The sequence below is a fragment of the Neophocaena asiaeorientalis genome, unplaced genomic scaffold (genome assembly GCF_003031525.2).
Source record: "Neophocaena asiaeorientalis asiaeorientalis breed wild unplaced genomic scaffold, Neophocaena_asiaeorientalis_V1.1 scaffold342, whole genome shotgun sequence".
NCBI classification, from domain to species: Eukaryota; Metazoa; Chordata; class Mammalia; order Artiodactyla; family Phocoenidae; genus Neophocaena; species Neophocaena asiaeorientalis.
In genome coordinates, this window is record NW_020174037.1 from 527,189 (window position 1) to 535,313 (window position 8,125).

The window sequence follows — 8,125 nt, forward strand, 5'->3', positions numbered from 1 at the left end:
ATTTAAAAACACAGTTTAATGTACCTATAAAAGAGTTCATATTCTAATGGTGAGCTTATGTGATTTTTAATATTACATCTTTAATTTTGAATTTAATCTAGAAAAGTTACACAAGAATAATCATGTCTTTATGCCATCTCCCTATTTAGTTGTAAGCTCCCTATACACAGGAAAAATACATTTACTGTCTCTCTGGTCTCAGGGACCAGCACTGGGACTGCCATCTAATGATCAGGACACATTCATTTAATTGAGCTGCAATCCCTGAGTACCACTTCTGGCTTCCAGTCTTCCAGGCTTGCAGGCTACTGCCTATTTAACAAGCTGTTGCATTTAACAGATAGATTTCAACCCCCACCCCCCACCCCCAAATCTGGTACTGGAGTCTTTATTTTAACCACTAGGCTAGCCCTCCTCAAGATTTTCCCATTTTTGGAAGAATGAATAGAAGACTTTAAAACATAATCTTTTAAAATGACATACCCCAGACTCTTTAGAACTTGTTCTCTCATTTGAGATATATTTCAAGGGACATATCCATTTCATGCTGATATTGATGTCACTGAATTACTGATACTGATGTCTACATCCCGACCTTAACTATATCTCACCCTCCTATGGACCCTTCCTAAGTCACTCAGTCTGTGAGGCCCCTGACTTGCAGTCTTACAACATCAATTTTTAGCATACAGTATATCACAAAACTGTAATAGTCTAGTTACTGTAATCTTCATACACTAGGGCTCTCAGAACATAGCAGTAAAGAGTTGATTCTCCAGTATTCTCCTCACTGTGGTGGCCCACTCAGGACTGTCCCATACAGTCTGCTCTCCCTCATGCTCCAGCCACATCAGCTCAGAATTCTGACTTCAAGCTTAAGGCAGCACATGGATTTACTTTCCTTCCAAAATTCTATTAAAATGTTAGTAAGTAAAGAATAATCTATATACAGCCCCAACCTGAGAATGGAGCCATCAGTGATAAGAGATATTGAGGAATTTTTATAATATGTTAAGAAGTTTAGATTGTTTGATAAATCATAACAGAGAAAGAAAACAGTCCACAACACAAATAAAGAAAATCTGCAGTTGAAGAAGAAGTTGTGGATACAGAACTCAACTGGGCTATGATGAAGAAGTCTAAGCAGTTAGGGAACTGTTGTCCCAATAGCCAGGTGAGCTGTCTTACACCTCCATCCCTAACACAAAGACACACAGATACAGACACACACACACACACACACACACACACACACAGGGAATCAGGCTGCAGTCATGATCTTCTATCTCAACCAAACAAAGGCAGAAACGGGAATCTCTAATAAAGGTGTTCCTGCCCCAGAGCTGAACCTTCTTTAAGGTGTTCCGTCTGTGCTTTCCCATTCCCACAAATTAGGAAGGATTAACAAACCCTGTCCATGAACAAAGAGCAGCCACACCTGGGAACATTTGCATTTGCTGTTCCCACTGCTTGGTACGTTCTTTAACTAATATTCACACAACTTTGTTCTTTCTTCTTTTAGACCTTTGTTCTGACTGCCATCTTATTGTAAAAGCTTCCATGCCAATCTGTGTAAAATAGTGACATACCTGTCTCCACTCATGGCATCCTTTATCCCCCTTAGTCTTCTTTATACTAACTGCCTGGAATATTAGTTTTATTTGTTTACCTGCTCTCTTCCCCTACTGAAATATAAACTTCATGAGTTCAGAGATTTGGTTTTGTTCACCACTGATTTCCCAGTGTTTATGACAGTATCTGGCATTTAGTAGGTGTTCAACAAATATTTATTGAATGTATAAATGAACTTAGTAATATGACAAGAAAACTCAAGATGCCAGCTAGCTGCTCAGCAGGTAAAGAAAGCAAGAAGCCTAAATTAGTGGAGGAATTCACAAGGTATGAGAACAGCATCTTTGTGAAAAGTGGATTCCACTAAACATGTAACATTAAAAAAGCAATTGGAAGCTTTTGAAGGCATATAGTTCTTCTGCCCACCAGGTAAAACAAAAACATTTAGAATCTCCAGAAATAACTACGGAAATATATGCAAAAACATCATAGTCCAAATATGAACCAAAAAATGTATTGTGATTTTGAGCAATGAAGAGAATGAAATGAAAGACTCTATTTGATTTTTATGCTTAGAATATTTAGCCTCCAGTAGCACTGTTTTAATGTCATCAAATTGCTGACTCTTATTTCTTCCTCACTGTGTGACCCAGACCCCCAGGGCAAGAAGAACTTTCTAAGCAGTAGCTGAGCAGATTATTTCACTCCCAGGCCAAACTATTTCTCCAGTGGAGAAATGGAGAAATCTTTGTCTTTCCTTAGTCCATGGCTTCTTTAAGAATTGTACTGCCAGTATGGTCACCAGTCACATGTGGCTTTTAGCTTTACATGGAGTTAAAATTACATAAAGTTAAGTATTCCTTTTCTAGTTGTACTAGTCACATTTCAAGTGCTCAATAGCCACACGTAATTAGTGACTAGTTCTGAATGAATTAAACTGAGCAGTGAAGAAATAAAAATTTTTAATCATCACAGAAACTTCTATTGTTCCAACAAATGATGGAGACCAACAGGTAAAATGAGTCAAAGAAGATAGGCAATTTTGCATCTCAGTATTTACAGGTACTTGGAGAAGCAACAGGTCTGCAGTGGCTAATAATTTCTCAGGAAGCAAGGCGTGATTTTACATGTTTATAAAACACCACAAATCTATCTCCCCTTTGTTTCACATCACTCAAAGTCCTGCTAGGAATCTAGGTCCATATTCCTGCTTGTTTCCTTTCTGGGGTCATTTGATGTGGTTAGGAAATAACTTTCTGTCTCTGTCCTCTTTTCAGTGGTAACCCTTAATAATGCTAAAACTGCTGGATATCCTTCCAATTGTGTTGCAAAACAGCATGCTCCTGTGATTAAAACTATGTTAGCACCCATTTTCTGTTATCTATTATTCCTGCTACCTTGTATTTTCTTTTTGAATTTTGGAAGAGCCATGTTCTCCTTCAGAGTGAGGGTTTTAATTATTTTCTAAAATACAATTGGAACTTGAAAATTCTAGTTTATTTGATTATCTGCTTATTTCCTATCAAGATTACTTTTCTTTCTCTATGGGAAAACATAGTATTTGATTGTATATTGAATAACATTTCCATTATCATAATTTTGCAAGTGCACCTTATTGATTTTGTTAAAAAGTCAAGCCATAGGAGAAGTATTGAAAATGATTATAATTACAAAAGGGAATGTAAAGTCAGGTTGGTAGCTTGAAATCAGTCACAGAAATAGGAAAACGCTACAAATCAGCCTTCCTTCCCCCACCAGTCAGTTTACCTGTAAACCATTGGGTATGAGGTTCTGCAAATTTATAATTTTATTATTTAAATGGCAGGTATCAAGGAGCAATCTACATGATGACAAGAACAGAAACAGATTTATATGTAAATCTCTCTGTATATATTACTTAGAGCTATAAGTGAAACCAATTGAAGAACTAAGTAGCAATACAAATAAAATTAGTAGGGAAGAAGTAGTATAAATAAATTAAATTCCTAATCTTTCACAGGCAAAGTTTATAGCTACTATTTAAAACTGATATATTGAGAAAAATAGATTTCAGCATATTGTTTAGAATAAATGCACTAACAAAAGGTTTGTGGGGAGGAGGACAGAAAAAAAATTTTTTCATTTAATATTGCTTAATACTGTTTGAACTTTTACTATGTACCTATGTTACTTCAAAAAATGTAAAATTTCAAAATAAAACACATATTAACTGCCACATTGACCTTGTTCCTCCAAACCTTCCACATTAATAAATGACTTGTTGTTGAACTTAAACTGTTTCAGGAAAATAAAGAAAAGAAACACATTTATTAGGTACACACCATGTGTACTATCGTAGGAGTTTCTACATTCATTAATTCCTAATCTGTTAAATCCTCCTAATGCCCCGGTGAAATAGATACACATAGGAACGCTTTTAGAATTTAGCAACCTGAGGCAAGAAGGGGTATATCTGAGGCAGAAATTTTGGAACAGTCCCTACAATGTTGGGGATACCCACTGTCATCTGTGTATAAAACCAACTTTGTTAGTGTTATCAGGATTGGAACTACATTTCTCATTGAATATCCCTTCCTTTTTGTTAAAGAATAAAGACTGTGAAGTGGGATAGAAGGTGAAAGTATATTATTCTTTGATCATGCTCGCTTGGCCACAGGTGGGCAAGCAGATTGACCTGTCCATCCAAACTGAGTAATTCCTCACTGTTTCACTCTTTATGACTTTATTTCTTCATTCTTGGCAAGAGCAGAAAGTAAATCATGGTATTTCTTGGCTAAAAGGCAGAGTGAAACAGCTGTGACCCTTGAGATATTGTTTACTTTACTGCCTCCCGACATGCACTCAATCACTTGGATTAGACATGCTTGATGGCTTTCGTTCACATAGTTGGCTGTTCTGTCTGCTCCACCAACTGATGAAGAGACAGAGAGTGGCTGCTTTAAGCTACATTTAATGGTTCATTCATTCAACATTTATGAGCACCTACTGTCTGCCAGATACTGAGACGATTACAAACAGGAACAAATCAGGTACCCCACCCTTAAGGTGCTAACAGTCTAGTAAGGGAAGACGTACTGGTGAATATTAATCATTACACAATGGGTATAAGTACCAGAAGAGGTATGAATAAAGTAACATGGCAACACAGAAAAGAGACAGACTAATTCTGCAGAGGAGGAGAAGGTGGAGAAAGGCAAGATACCGGAAGGTTTACAGACAAAGTGATATTTAAATTATACCCTTGCGGTAGGCAATGGCCAGTGCAGTAGAAAGCTTCATGACACAGTAAGAAATAAACCCCAGAAATCAGCAACTGTGGCACAGTCACAGGCCATAAAAAGGTAGTAGGTTGAAGAGGTGTAGTGATGCACCACCCAGATCACCCCTTTAGAACCAAAGCCCTCAACCCTAACTGCCAGCCAGCAGTGTTATCTGTTGAAGGCTCAAAGCTGTTTTTTCCCCTGGAAATCACCTTCCTCCAAAGGGGTCCCAATGCCTCCATTGCCGGGGGCAGCCTGATTTATCATTTCAAGTATACAAACGCTTAACTGCATTGCCTCTGACGGAGGATAATTCTGGTGGGTAATCTGAGTTCCAGAGATCTCCATATGTGGTAGGCTGAAAAACAGTCCCACAAAGATATCAAGTCCTAATCCCTGGAACCCGGAAATATTATTTGTATAGAAACCAGGTCTTCACAGATGTGGTTAACCAGAGGGTTTAATGATTGAGAGAGGATCTTGCATTAGCAGGGTGGGCCCTAAATGTAATCACGTGAGGAGAAGGTGATGTGAAGACAGAGGCAGAAATTGGAGTGATGTGGCTGCAAGCCAAAGAATGCCAGCAGCCACGTGAAGAGGCAAGGGGTGGATTTTCCCCTAGAACCTCCAGATGGCGCGTGGCCCTGCAGATGCCTTGATTTTGGCTCAGTGATACCGATTTAAGGTCTGTGGCTTCCAGAATGGGAGAGAAAATATGTGCACTGTTTTAAGCCACCCATTTTATGGTAATTTGTTACAGTGACCATGGGAAAAGTATACAGCATGGCATCAGCTAAAGCCTTTGCTGCAACTGCACCTCAGTTTAACTTCTTCCTCCGCCCAATCCCGTGAAACAAATTAAGCCAAGTCTCAGCAGTTACTCCTCCAGCCTGGACCAGCCTTTTGTGGTCTGGCCTTGTTCAGTACTTTAGAGTAAATACAAATTCATCTGGAAGAGGAGCAAAGGTCAGGGAAGGGACAACATATGTAATGTGTGAGAGAACCCTGTGGATTTGGAGAAGTTCTGGGGCATTTAGGGCATATATATGCACTAAGCCTCACATCTTGAAGCTGCCCTCAGGGTCTCCTTATGGCCTAATCCCCTACTTTGCTTCTGGCTTCTACCAAGCCCAGCTCTGACACTAGCACAGTGGGACCACCTCATGCAAAGCTTTTTTTTTTTTAATTTTATTTATTTATTTTTGGCTGTGTTGGGTCTTCGTTGCTGCCTGCAGGCTTTCTCTAGCTGTGGCGAGTGGGGGGGGGCTACTCTTCGTTGCGGTGTGCGGGCCTCTCATTGCAGTGGTTTCTCTTGTTGCAGAGCGTGGGCTCTAGGCACGTGGGCTCAGTAGTTGTGGTGCACGGGTTCAGTAGTTGTGGCTCACGGGCTCTAGAGCGTAGGCTCAGTAGTTGTGGCGCACGGGTTTAGTTGCTCCGCAGCATGTTGGACCTTCCCGCACCAGGGCTCCAACCTGTGTCCCCTGCATTGGCAGGCGGATTCTTAACCACTGTGCCACCAGGGAAGCCCCAGGCTCTGCATTTTATGCTCAGCTGTTTGGACATCATCCCCAAAGCAGTGGGTGATACTGAAGGACTGTTTTGCTGGGGAGTAACATGATCATATTTGTATATTTTCAGATCAATTGGCTACAGTGTGTAAATGGGAGTGAAGGAAAGAAAAGCGGAGTAACGAGAGTAAGAAGAGTAAGAAGAATGAGAGGAGCAGAGGGTAACAAGGTGACATGAACTTGGTAAGCTGTTTCCTGGACTTTGAAGGCAACTACTTCAGAAAACAGCTATGTTCTGGTAGTGCTACCTTGAGCCCCATAACTAAGTGTTAAGAGGCTAACAATTGGAGAAGGTGGCAATAGTTCTGAGGACAATGTACCCTTGACCATGGCTGGCAGAAAGCTGTAGGGACCTGGATCATATTGCCTGGGTGTGAATCATAGCTATGCCACTTACTCATAATATATATTTAAGCAAGGTTTATGAGCTATGCCTGCCTTTCCTCATCTACACTAATGATACCTCACTCATGGAGTTATTGTGAGGATTAAGTGCATTAATATACGTAAAGCACTTAGAAGAATGCCTGGCACATAGCAAATGCTTAATAACATTAGTTATTATCAGCCCAGCAGTTTCCTCAAATGTTTTATAGTCAGGAGAGCTGCTTTTCATTTATCAGAGCCCTGGGATCTCAAGAAATGGTGAGGAGAAAGGAATGTATTTATTAAAGGTGCTGATTAAAACTGGAAAAGATATACTGCTACTAGGAACTTCACCCTCTGCCCAGCCCCTAGCCCCAATTTTCTCCTTCCCCTTCCCCACTGAGAATGGTGAGTTGAGCATGGGAATTCCATATGCTTAGAACTAAAAGGGGACTCACAGTCATCAAGGTAAACCACCCACCCAAGGCTGGGTTCCTACTATAGCCTGCCTCATCCTTTGGTTCCAGCACTGGACTTGAACACATCCAGCAATGGGAAACACACCATTCCCATCGTCACAAAGCCCACAGTCCAGTGGCAGGCACAGCCATAAATTAACAATTATATATGTATATAACAGCATAATATCAATAAATGGTACAAGGGAAGCTGTCTGGAGGGTGCTGTGGGAATAAAGATGGAAGGACTAATTTATCTTGGGGCAAGCAGGCAAGGTTTCACTAAGACAATTGCACCTGTGATGAATCTTACAGGCTGAAGCTTTTCTTGCTAGCCAGAAAAGCTAGGGACACATATTTGATGAAAAACGAAAAGCCAACTAAGACACAGAGTTTGGAAAGAGCCAGCTCTTTTGGAAAATCTTGATAGCTGGAATACAGCTTGAAGAGTGGTAGAGGTGGAGTAGCGAGAAGAAGGGACAGAAGTTTGGGCAGAGGAAATAGGTTGTAAATCCTTTAAAGCAGTGCTAATGTCTCTGTAACTATCCTGAAGGCCAGGGGGAGAATTTGAAGATCCCTAAGAAGAGAAGCACATAATCAGATTGGTAGTTGTGGTGGGACAATTGCAAGGCCTCCTGGACATAATGAGAATGCGAATCCTCTTTGAGACACAAAATTTAAAACCATAGTAATAATGCAAATATTATCCCAATTTCTAAAATGTAAAATCTAAGATATGATGTAAGTAAATGCTTTCCTCAGGATTGTGCATATAATCAAAGAACTTTTTATTTATGAATTTTATGTTTGCTTCATCCAGAGCACTATTTTACAGACACAAAAGTTCAGAAGAGGGCTTCCCTGGTGGTGCAGTGGTGGAGAGTCCGCCTGCCGATGCAGG